This window comes from Cupressus sempervirens, chromosome 5, assembly GCF_028749045.1.
Source record: "Cupressus sempervirens isolate cs-2001-9-10 chromosome 5, ASM2874904v1, whole genome shotgun sequence".
In the NCBI taxonomy this organism is placed as follows: Eukaryota; Viridiplantae; Streptophyta; class Pinopsida; order Cupressales; family Cupressaceae; genus Cupressus; species Cupressus sempervirens.
Window position 1 is genome coordinate 941,672,841 of NC_143122.1, and position 14,017 is coordinate 941,686,857.

Below are 14,017 nucleotides of genomic sequence, written 5' to 3' on the forward strand. Positions count from 1 at the left end.
TGTTCCCTCTGTGCAAGGATTTGACCAAATTTCAGAGTGAGGGAGACAAAATTTAAAATGGTCATACAACATAGGAAGGTTCGTATATGTGCCACACCAAGTAGGGAGGGGAAAGATAAAGGTCATATAGTGTATGGGATGTCTATCTATTGAGCTCTAGATGTCATACGGAGTGCACTTGGGTGACGATTGCATAGTATGTCCCAAAGGAGTGTGGGTCATATAGTAGAGGGGTATGGAGCTGGTCATATGGTATAGAGTTGTACAGTAGGAAGGAGTGGGTTTATGGTGCCTAAAGAGGGTTGTACAATGGAGACAAGGATATGGTCGTATAGTATGCCCAGATGGTCATACAAAATGGTGATGGGAAGATGTACAATGAGTTGTGCTAAGCCACAATGATAGAAGGTGTGCAGATTGGAGGGAAAAACTAAGTCATGTAACCCAAAACTTATAGATCTAAATTCATGAAATAAATCCAAACAAGAATAAAGATTTGAACACAAATAACCTTCAATTAATATTTTCCAAGAGATGGTGCTCTAATTTTCCAGATGTGAGTGAAGTATTATAGGAGACAGAATAGGGTGAGGATTGAATCCCACTGAAACCAGACAAGCCAAGTAGGGAAGATCTTTCACTTCTGAAATGGTGAACAACAGAGAATCCCAACGAGAATCCACAGTACAAAGAAATCATCAAAATTACCTACAACCAACTACCTACATGTCATGCTTAAATACCCACTAGGTAAAACCATCTGAGGGTATATAAAGATAGTCAATGACCACACCTACTTATGAAAATAATTAAATTAAAAATGGGTTCGAGATATATTAAATCTATCGACCTATTAACATGATTTAATTAAATATATTTATTTTATAATGGGGACATTACCATTCTCCCATCTCAAGCAAATGTAAATCTAGTTCTAGGAAACCTTTCGTAATCAGCTTCTTTAGTTCCAAGTCAAGTACTAAGTAGATCTTCCCATCAAAGTAAATAATGTCATCAACAACTTTGTATCTTTTGGTGTAAATAAATATTTTCTATTTACACTTTACTTAAGTTTACTTAGGTTAATGCATTATTTTATTATTTATTTAGGTGAGACACTTAGGAGTTTGCGTACTCTCATGACTTGTCATGTTGACAACACTGGAGTAAGCAACTCTAATTCAGCACATGGTGTCTACAACACTGGAGTTTGCATCATTCACTGAGTTGTCATGTTGAAAACACAGTTACTCGCACTCTCATTTTAGCACATGTTGTCTACAACATTATTTTGTGTTCTACACCATTGTAGGCTTATCCTCTCATCATCGCACTTTCTTTCGTGTTTAATGGAGGATAACCCATATATAGTGGGCATGTGCCTTGTTGTATGACTTATTATGTTGTTGACTTCTATGCATTCTAGAAGCATTCTTATATAGGCCTTTGTATACAGACACTCCTAGTGTACTTTCACATGGAATATTGAATGAATATATTGTCATTTTGATCATACTCTTTTTGGTCTATTTTGTGCTTGTGTTTGAGTTCCTTGGTCTTGGATGAATTCTACCCTAAGAGAAATTCTTACATGGTATTAGAGCTATAAAAAACTCTTATATTTCAACACCTCAACCTGAATCTAGAGAATCTGCAAAAATTGGAAGTGCCTAGAGCCAAATCTGACCTCGCCATTACGTCTGGAACGTCAATTCAGTGAAGATCAACTATAAATTCGCCTATGCTAGGCTAAAGTTGATCGTAAGGCAAAAAAAAAATTGAAAACTGACACCTGAAGGCACCAATTTGTGAACCAAGTATGGTCATTTTCATATCTATTTAATTATTTTTTTGGATCTAATAATTCTTTGCTTTTTAAAATTTATGTTTTAAAAAAAAAATTGCCCAGTCAGGCTAGCAGAGAAAAAAAAAATTGTAGAACCGGGCAGTCACACCCCGGCCCTACAAATTGGGAAGAATATTCCTTAATTAGTGGAAAATATTCCTTATTTGGCGTGCTTCAACCTTAATCTAGCATTTGGCAATTACATTCTGGGCTAATCACCAAAAATTAGCGAACCCCACTTGACAGAGGTTCACTGGTGGTCGAGCACATTTATTCCGACAAGAACTCAACTAGTAGCCTCATGTTTTATTTTATACCTGTGGTTTGAGTGTTTTATACACTACGCTAAGTGTATTCCCCATGCATGTGGGATTTTTTTTAGAGTTTTTGGCGATTGGTGCAGGGTTCCGGTGCCGAAAAACCCATCTATGGCACCAGCAACAGTAACCCGTTTCTTGGTTGGCACCTGCAAAATTCCATTTTGGAGGTCACAGCTTAGACACACATCTTTAGAATAGTCATCCATACATATTTCCACCTCCGATCTCCACGCCAGCACCTACGTCATCGCATAGTCAACACCTACTTGGTGGACACATCAACGAAGCCATATAGTAATTGTACACACTAGCTAGATAGATCGTACCCTGCCATGTCTAAAAATTTTGTATAGTCTATATACTATTGTCATCATCTATACTGCCAATGTTAGCACTGACATCATCTAGGGTGGAGTTTCGATTGATGTCATCAAGTTCACTGGCCTAAATTTGATGGTTGTCTGACTATCATTTAGGGGCAAATTATAACTACTGCAATGACTATGTGACCATCAAATTTAACCCCATCTTTTGTTGATGCAACCCCTCTCCAGATTGATTTTTTATTTTGCAATCCAACTTTGGGAGGCCATATCTCAATCATCTGGACTCCAAATAAGGTGTGATTTTTTTGAAATTGGGTAGAATTTCCCAAACTTGTCAATGGTGTAGCTTTTATCTAGTTTTGGTGCATGGATTTGTTAGAAATTGCATCTTTTGGTGACTATACCTATCTAATCCTACATTTTGCAACTTCAAATGCTCCGTATAGGCTCATCTAGACATGAAAATAGGTTCCATTTTTTGAAAGTGCATTATTTTTCGTCTACTTTCTAGATCTACAATCAAATTATAGGGTTGTGTGGACAAAAAGTGCCACTTTCAGAATTAGGTCATTTTTCTGCATTGTAATACTTTGATATATCTTTAGAATTGTTGTATATCTGAGATAGATTGTAATGTTTCAATTTTGAACTCCATAAGGAGGTTGTAAAAAGCAAAATCAAAAGTCCACTAAGGCCAAAATTGGCAAGTGGCCATTGTAATCGCACTACATATAAAATGCCCAAGGCATCTTTTTTGGGGGTTTTTCTTGATTTAGTGAAAAGGGGGAGTGTTCTTGGTGTTGTGCTCCTCTTTTTCTGTAGTTTTCTTTCATTTTCTGCATCATGATAAATTTTAAGTTTCCAAAATTAACTCCACATAACTATGCTACATGCTCCATTAAAAAGTGGTGTCATTTAATGCATAAAGGAGTTTCTCAATATGTAGATGGTACCCTTCCTAAACCAACAGGTGATCAAGTATCTACTAGTGAAATCACCAATTGGCAAGCAATGGATAGGAAAGCCCTAGGTGATATTTTTTTGGGCGTTAATGACAAGATCATGTATTAGATTCAGAAGTCTCGTACATCCAAGGAAGCTTGGGATACCCTCCAAAAGCTATATGGGAAAGTGTCTGAAGAGGATGTTTTCAAAATTGAAGATGAGCTTGTCTCCTTAGATCCTAAGTCATTTGATTCTATATAGGATTTCATCATTAAGGTGAATGAACTAAGGAAAAAGCTTAATGATTGTGGGAGTCCTATTAAAGATGACAGATTGATCTATCTCATTCATAACAAGTTGTCATCTGAGTACTCCACATTTTTTTCTACTTATAACACCTCAAAGACTACATTAGGTTCTACATATCAAGAAGTCTCTTTTGATGATTATGTTGATCTATTGGATAAAGAAGAAAAGAAGTTGAAATCAATGGGGATTCTCAATTCACCAAAGTCTAAGGAATTGGTGGCCAATAATGAGGGTTCTCAAAATTCAGTTGGACAATCTTCACATAAAGGAAAGGGAAAGAATAAGAAGTGGAAGAATAAATCAGAGGATGCAGAAAAGACAACACCACAATCAAATCAACAAGGCAAGTCTTTGAATTCAAATAAGAAGGGGGACAATAATAAGGACAAGAAAAAGTGTGCTTATTGCCAGAAATTAGGTCATTAAGAACATGAGTGTTATCATAAAAAGATTGATGAATTGACCTCGATCATGAAGAAACATTATGTTCCACTGCCTAATGCTTACAAGGAGAAAGGGTCTTCTTTAGATTCTAAGGGCAAAGGACAAGCACTCATGGAAAATTCAAATTCTTCAATAGAATGGATTCTTGACTCAAGTGCCTCATATCATATGGATTCTTCAAAGGAGGATTTTTCTTCAATGAAGCAATCAAAGGTACCGTACATCTTTGTGGGAGATGATACAAAAATGGAAGTTGAAGGAAAAGGAAATGTGGAAATGGAAAATGGAGAATTCAAAGATGTTCTCTATGTTGCAAACCTAAGTTCAAATCTCCTCTTGATTTACCAAATCACTCACCTTGGAGATGTTCATAAAGTTGAGTTCCTTCCTGACTCAATAACGGTGCACAGTCTAAAATATTCAGTGGTTGCAGTGGGGAAAGTTAATTATTACAGAAGGTTGTATTCTTTCTCCCACTTTGTGCCCAAGTCTCCTTCACAAGCCTTGTTGACCCAATCAAATTCACAAATGCAATTATGACATGAGTGGTTTGGTCATCTTGCCTTCCCCTGTCTTCAGCAACTTTGCTCACACAAAATGGTCAAAGGTCTGCCTACAATCAACTTTTCCACAGGTGACTATTCAATAGGTTTAGTGGATATGCATCTAGAGGAGAAGTTTCATAAAGGAAAGTCTTCAAGAGCACCAGTTTTTCTTTAGTTGGTTCACATGGTACTAGCAGGTCCTTTTGCAGTGACATTAGTCAACCAGGGTCTCTACATACTTACTTTCATTGATGACTTTTCAAGGTATACTTGGTTTTACTTTCTTCATCACAAGAATGAAGTGTTGGAAAAGTTTCTATCCTTCAAGACTCATGTTGAACAAAAATCAAGGAAAGCTATCAAAGTTCTAAGGATGGACAATGAAAGCAGATATGTAAACAAAAGACTTAAGGACTTTTGCAAACTTAAGGGTATTGATCTTCAGAATCCACCAGCATTCAATCCAGATAAAATAGATGTTGCAACTATGAGGATTAGAACTCTTAAGTCCATGGCAAGTTGCATGATACAAGCCAAGTCTCTAGATCCATCACTTGAAGTCGAAGCAATCAGCAATGCCAATCACATACTTAATAGGTCTTCTCATCTTGCCTTAGATGGAAAGACTCCTTTTGAGGCATGGTGTGGTCAAAAACCAGTTGTGACACACTTTAGAGTCTTTGGTTGTCCTGCATGGACAAAAAAATCTTCCATGGGATGCAAGGCACCGCCACCTTGGCCTTGTACTTTCATCATATATGAAGACGGTGTGAAGGCATATAGACTTATGGATCCTAAGACATATCACCTTTTTGTGGAGAAGGATGTACACTTTGAGGAAATTTCACCCAACTTATCCTCTAACCCTCCCTACACATCATACATTATGGAAACTGATAGTGACACTAGATAGTGCTTCAACAAATTCTATATGTGGGCTTCTATCGACAGTTGCAGAAATAGGTCATAGCATCAGTATACTCCACATGCATATATCGCCACAGTGATAGGCCTAGAAAAGTAGGGTACACCTAGTCTTCCAGCTCCATCACCAAAGGATGACTACATAGCAGATATTTCAAGTTTTTTTGTGGAGTCATACATAGTGGATTTGGGGGACATCATTGATGATATACATCTTCTCTTTGATGGAGAAGATCCTTCTACAATTTTTGTGAGGGCTCACTCTGACCCTCATGTCCATTCTCTACATGATCGATCTTTACAAGTTGATGTGATTGTGGATCCTTAAGAACAGCAGTTGTCAGAGGTCTCTTTATTAGTTGAGGAGACAGTATATTCTTTGGGACAGGTTCTACATTCATCCTTCACAGGGACAATTGAGCAGGTTTCAAAGACACCATACATCTTTTGGATTCTTTCCACACATAGCAAAAGCATCTCATTTGTACGTATGGCATTGTTTCTTCCAAAGGGGAGGAACAATATTCAACATTCCTGGATCGATTTCTACATCGGAGCAGCTATCACTGAGTGACACTCTTCATTTGGGGGGGAGACTACCTTGTCTCTCTTCTTCTTCCCTCTTATGGGGGGGAACTTTTCCTCTTTTGGGATAGTGTTCTTCTCACATTTCTCCATTGTATATACTTGATGTATGTCATAATGGGGGGGTCTTGATTACTCCATCCATCCATGCATCTTGTCTTTTCATCTCTCTTTTTGGGGGAAGGTTTTTCCCATGAGGTTTTCCCTCTTTCTCCACTTTATAAGAGAATTCATTTCATTATGTACATGGATACCTAACATGGCCTAGTAGCCAGGACCCATCATGCATTTCATTCTAGTTTTCATAAGCTTAAGTGCATTCCCCTAAGTTGCACTTAAGGGGGTGTGTTGGTGTAAATAAGTATTTACTATTTACACTTTACTTAAGTTTACTTAGGTTAATGAATTATTTTATTATATTGCATTATTTTATTATTTATTTAGGTGAGACGCTTAGGAGTTTGCGTACTCTCATAACTTGTCGTGTTGACAACACTGGAGTAAGCAACTCTAATTCAGCACATGGTGTCTACAACACTAGAGTTTGCATCATTCACTAAGTTTTCATGTTGACAACACAATTATTCGCACTCCCATTTCAGCACATGCTGTCTACAACATTATTTTTCATACTACACCATTGTAGGCTTGTCCTCTCATCATGACACTTACTTTCGTGCTCAATGGAGGATAACCCATATCTAGTGGACATGTGCTTGGTTGTATGACTTATCATGTTGTTGACTTCTATGCATTCTAGAAGCATTCCATAGGACTTTATATATAGACACTCCTACTATACTTCCACATGGAATATCGAATAAATATATCGTCATTCTAATCATACTCTTTTTGGTCTACTATTTTGCTTTTGTTTGAGTTCCTTGATCTTGGGTGAATTCTGCCCTAAGGAAAATTCTTACAATATCTTTCATCACATATATAGCCATCCATCAACTGACATGCAAAAGTGTTCTTGGACTACTCGAGCAATAGATGGGCCCACCAATTGTCGAAGGAATGGTTTAAGGTTTTGACTATCATGTTTTTACTTTCAGTGTTTGCAATCAAATCATATTTTAAAATGGCCTCCATCTTCTTGATTGTGACTTCCCTTGATCCTTCATTTGACATTCCTCTTAGTAGCACCTTCTTTCCATCCATCTCGAATGAAAAGTCCATCTTTTTGAAACTTTGGGTGTACTGGTCAAGAGTTTCTAGCCACTGGATGCCCAATATGATATCAATATCAACAAAATCTATGACAAAGAAATCATCTGTCATGGTATAGTTTCCCATGGAAATATGTAGCTGCGGGATCACATGAGTGCAAGGTAACAAGGTTGCTCCTTCAACCTTAACCTCAAATCCTTCATGCTCAACTATGCACAAGCCTTTACTAGTGACCAAAGATGAATTGATGAAATTGAGTGTGGTGCCACTATCAATTGTGATTGGGACTCATTTTCCATGAAGTGTTCATGAACCCTGAAGATGCCACTCCTAGTCGTTGTAGTGAGGGTAGCAATGGAACCCCTTCTTGTATTAGGGCATTTATTCTTTCCTGTTGGGTAATTTCTTTATCAATTGTTGTAAGAATTTGTCCTTCGTCATCGTCAGGAATCACCTCAATATAATGAATCTTTCCATTCCCATGGAAACAATGACTAGCTCCCCATGCTCTTTGCACGTGAAATAAAGCTTTTTCCTTTGGAGCTCTTTTCGAGAATCTTCATCAAACTGAGGATTTTTCTAAATTGGTTCCTTATCTTTTTCTTCTTGTGGGGGTGGTTTTGGTGTAGCTGCGTGAGTTTTGGAGGAAGATGTGGCCATGTCACACACCTTCTTAATAGCTTTGTTGAGTGCACATAGGTTGAACCCTTTGATCCAGTCTCTCAAAGGCTCTCTCAGCCCATCCATGAATAATAAAATTCGTTGTCTTTTAGAGATGTTTGTGACTAATACTGATAGCTTTTGGAACTCTGTGATGTAGTTGTCTACCAAGCCCATTTTCTTTAGTTGAGCTAGATTTTTGAAGTTTAGCTCAAATCCTTCCCATCAAAATGGTTAATGAGTCTCTCAGTGAACTCGACATAAGAGGTTACTTGGTCATTTTCGAGAGTGACCAATCCATGATGCCACCAGTCATGTGTCACTCCTTAGATGTGAAGTGCTATGAATTTTATTGCTTCCTCTTTGGGCATTGGATTGAGTTGGAAATAGGTATCTACCTTTAGAACCCATGATTGTGCAGTAATGGCTCCAGATCCATCAAATGGCGATAAGTTTACCTTTTTGATCTTTCTCCTAAGATCATCATTAAAATAGTCATGATTTCCCCCTCCACAATATATCATTCTTAGATCAACATTGTCTCTATAAGATATATCACCTTCCATATTTGCATTCTGCCAATCTTCCCAAAGTTTTTCATGCATTTCTTGAAAAGTGGGCTCTCTTTCTTGGCGTGGTGCTTCTGTCCTTGCAAGGAAGATGAGTATCAAGGGTCAAGAGCAAGAGGGTTGAAAGTTTTCCCTTCCTGAAACTGAATCGTCGCTATGCCCATTTTATTCTCCTGTCATCTATCCCTCAAATATTTTTTTAGTATTTCTTACATCAACCTTTAGGTTTCATTGATTTGTATTTGGTTTCAGTTGAGCTCTCTTAAAAAATTCATGAGTTCTACCATACGATCTTGATGATCTGCCATTCTACCAATAAAATCATTTCACCTTCTCCTTTGAGTATAAACTTGCATTCACTTCTACAGGCTAGCAAGATCAAAAGCTCTGATACCACTATGATGTCTCATTCCCCTATGTTCCCTCTGCACAAGTATTTGACCAATTTGCAACTTAGATTTCAGACTGAGGGAAAACAAAATTGAAATGGTCGTACAATGTAGGAAGGTTCGTACATGTGCCACACCAACTTGGGAGGGGAAAGATAGAGGTCATACAATGTATGGGATATCTATATGCTAAGCTCCAAATCTCATATGGAATACAATTGGGTGATGGTCGTACGGTGTGTGCCAAGCGAGTGTGGTTCGTACAGTAGAGGGGTATGGAATTGGTCGTACGATAGGAAGGAGTGGGTCATATGGTGGCTAGAGAGGGTCGTATGGTTGTTGTGGGTGAAGCAGAATGACTGTGGTATGATGGAGACAAGGATATGGCCATACAGTAGGCCCAGATGGTCATACAGAATGGTGATGGGCAGATGTACAAACAGCTGTGCTAAGCCACGGTGATAGATGGTGTGCAAATTGGAGGGGAAAACTAAGTCATGTAACCAAAAACTTATAGATCCGAATTCATGAAATAAATCCAAACAAGAATAAACATTTGAACACAAATAACCATCAATTAATATTTGCCAAGAGATGTTGCTCTGATTTGACAAATCCAAGCAAAGTATTAGAGGAGATGGAATAGGGTAAGGGTTGAATCCCACTAAAATTGGACAAGCCAAGTAGGGAAGATCTTTCACTTCCGCAATGGCGAATAATAGAGAATCCCAACAGGAATCCACAGTACAAAAAAATAATCCAAATTGCCTACCAACAACTACCTACATGTTGCACTTAAATACTCATCAGGTAAAACCATTTGAGGGTGTACAAAGATAGCCAACGACCACACCTACCTACGAAAACTATCAAATTTAAAATGGGTCCAAGATATATTATATCAATCGGCCCATTAACACAGTTTAATTAAATATATTTATTTTATAACGAGGGCATTACAAGCAACAACTAGAATAGTTAGTTCAGGATTATTCTATGTCCAATAAGATAAGTCATTGTAGTGTAATCAAGTTTTCCTTTAAGAACTATGAGAGGTTCACTGTTTTGAGGATAAACCTTAAGAGTAATGAGTGATTGTTAAGGAGGACATCCTTTGAGGGTTATAAGAGGATTAGAAAATAGAACCATTTCAACAAGTTCAATATTACAAATGGCCTCACAAAAAGGAGGTCATGACAAAAGTCTATCATAAAGGTTGTCTTGGAAAGATGTAGAGGAAGATGAGAGCAAAACGGGTTCTTTTAGGACCTCATTTGTTACATCCAAACTTTCACTACTAGATATATCACAGGGTTTCCTAATGAATGCATCACCAAAATACTCATGACATAAACCAAATTAAATGAAATGCAATTATTTTTGTATTTTCTTTAAATAGAAATGAAATGCAAATCTAACAAAGCAAAAAAAATTATGATTTTATGTTTATGAAATATAACTACACAAACATAAATGCAATTCATATAAAAGAAAGATCTAACTAGCAAAATCAAACAAAGGATGGTTCACATCAGGCTCACCAAAATGTACAGGGGGGAAATGGCATCAATGAGTTTAACAATGCAAACTAGATTAGACAAGTTAAACACTTTCACCCTGAGCCATTTAATACAAAAGTAAAGGGGGCTTCCAAACATAACTCTCAATTTGATTCAATTTAGATTGACAAGACCCAAATGGGATTAAGGGATGTTAATAATAAAACCCAAATCACACTAAAGAAGTATGCAAGCAAGGCATCTTTCATGCAATGTTTATTAACTTTAAGATTCAAGATGTGATACAATTGAATTAAATTGACCATTTTACCTATGATAATCATATCTAAACACATATACAAACCTAATAAAATGAGAAAGCATATCTGATGTACGAAAGAAAAAGGAGGAAGATGACTTATCTCAAAAAATGGTAGAAGAAGAAACCTTTCTACTTGAAAAACTATTGTTCTGCAATTGTGACTAAAAATCTAACAATATATTTGCAATCACAATAGAAAACCTAGAAAATCTTGATTTTTCTAGAAATTCAAGTATGGGTTGATTTGGGTGATGTCTACCAGTAGGTTTACAGGATGACAAATATATTTTCAAAGTATTGAAACAAAGTAAAACCAGATTTTTTGTTAAGCCCTCAACTAGTAGTTTTCATATCTAAAGTGACAATTTCGATAACATGCAAGTCTGTTACAATTTTTTTTTTGTGGGTGGCTATACAGGGATTTGCCTTAGGAACTCCCTATTTTGGTAATTTTCACCTCCATGAATAGTCATTACAAAGATTGTTGTGTGTATGTAGCACTTGTGAATTCTAGATTGTAGATCTAGAAAATGTTAAGAATGTACTTCACAAGTGAGACTCTAACATGTAAATGTAAGTGTGTGCAAGATACAAAGAGACAAAGATCGGATCTAAACATAGCATAGAAAGCATACCAAGCTGCCAAGGTTGAAGTACTCTACCCATCTTCATGATCCCCTTGCATCTCCATGATGTCGTGGTGCTTGAATTGAAGAATGTAGACAAACCCCTCTCTTTGTCAATGAATGAATGAGTTTTAGCCCTTTGCTTCCACCTTGCAATTGCTTTATGTCTGGTTAAGGTGTCCACGTGTGCTTGTACCTTGCTTTCATTCATTCCGAATGAGGTCATTAATGTCTTTTTATAGTGATTTTTTTGTAGATTACCTCACATGAGCTAAGTGCAATGAGCGAGAAACTCTTAAAATTGTGAATTAGGACCAGGGCCTAAAACTCCCAACCTTTAGAGTACATGTTGATCTGGTTAACCTATAATGATATACATCATATTAGTCTACCTATACACCAGGTTGACCCATATCCTAAGAGGCTAGAATATTGAGGCAATATCCCAAGATCTCGGGATTGCAAAAGCTTTGGGTGTAATGTGCATCAAGAGATTGAGAAATCGAGATCAAAATCAAGAAATAAGACCTACAAAGAGGAGGATGCATAAAAATCATATCCTACCTTGGTCCTTGGATGAGAGGAAAGAGGGAAATTGAGAAGGATGTGTTAGGTCCTACCTCAATTTCACCTAGGAGAGGGAGGGAGGGAGGGAGGGAGGGAGGGGGAGGGGGAGGGGGAGGGAGAGAGGGAGAGGGAGAGAGAGAGAGAGAGAGAGAGAGAGAGAGAGAGAGAGAGAGAGAGAGAGAGAGAGAGAGAGAGAGAGGTGCTCCAAGTGCACTGAAGAGGAGCTAAAAGGTCATCAATTGAAGTGCTTCAACTTTAGATAGTACACTTACATCATCTAGGAAATGAGTCTTCTTTCTTTAGCCTTTGATCCTTTTTTGGTGTGCCATCTTAAAATGCTATCACACATGATTGAATGCTATATTGGGTCTATTAGATCCTATTTTGGTGATTTTTAGATCTGATGTTTGTTATGCTTGATTATGGACATTTAACTCCTCTTTTCCCACAGATTCTCACCCATCCCAATATCCTATTTGAATGTTGGTCATTGTTCACGAGACATGTCGCCAAAGGATCATAACCTATTATTTTACCCTAGCCAAATGTACACATATTAATTCGAGATTAGATTTTGCAATTGATTTGGATCATTTTATTCATTCAAGAATGATGGATCAATTATTAGAAAAAACCCTACCTCTCATCATTTTGGAATACATTCATGATTTACAACTTTTTCAATCAAGCAATAAAGAGCAATTGAGCAATTGGATTTAAGATTTGAAGGCAAGCATGCAAGATCAAGATCTCCAAACCTCCACAATTCCTCAAGATCGTCCAAGTCAAAGATAATCTTCTTCAATTGAAGAAATTTTCTCTTCCATGGTGGCCAAGTAGATAAATTCTCAATCAAACAAGAAGATGCATCCTTCCAAGCACATTATCTCTCCTTTGCAAGTGATTATCAAGCATATCCACATTCAAAATCTAAGAGTAACATTCATAGATCTATGCATTTGTGAGGGTATACTTGATCCTACATCGCATTCCAATGTCAACCCTTTGAATTTGAAGTACATTCAAGCATCTTCAAAGGTATGATGAATTTGTACATTTGTCCATGAGAGTTTATGCAAGGTAAATCAATCATTTGTCTTTTTACTTACTTTCCTTTATTCTATTTCATTTTGTTTTCAAGGTCGATTCCTAAACTAAGGTTTGACCCAAGCAAACTCCATTAGACAACCTTTTCACTATTTTTTTACATGTATGAACATGTTATAAACCGTCAACACATTTTTGGGAAGATTGGGAACAATCAGACAAGATGTAAAAAATTCAATCAAAAATAGCAAGGATAAATCATCAATGTCATCATCCCAAGTACCTTGTCATCATGTCCCTTACATTTCTAAGCCCAAATTTCACCCATGGGTCATATCTTCTTTCTAGTTTTTGTTTATGTACATTTCGGCTCATTGTATGTTTGTATCAATCTATTATTTATAGTTTTTCAATAACTTTCTTAATTAATCATCTAAATTACTTCATTTCATCATTTCCATTTTTATAATTACATATTTTTAAAAAGGATCATTGTTCCAGTTAGTGTTTGATCTCCTCTTGAACCTAGCAAGGCATCTTCTTTTTGAAATGTGCAATTCATGAAAACAAGAAATGATTTACCTATCTATTTACATCACTTTCCTTTTCTTCACGTACACTTGTAAACCACCTTAACTAGTGTTCATATATTTGAGAATAAACTTCACTGTAGTTTTCCCCTTAATAGGGTTTTTCACATAAGTTTAGTGTCATGTTTTTTGTTGTGCTTTTCATGTTTATATCTTTCACTAATTCAAAGTTTAAAGTAAGTTTGGTGGAACTAATTAAATATTTTATAAGGTCATACTATTGTGGACAATTGCTTCACTCCCGCAACTTTAGTTAAACAAGGATATACATACTAACATAATATTTAGCCTATTAAAAATATCCAAAGATATTGAGTATTGAACATTATAT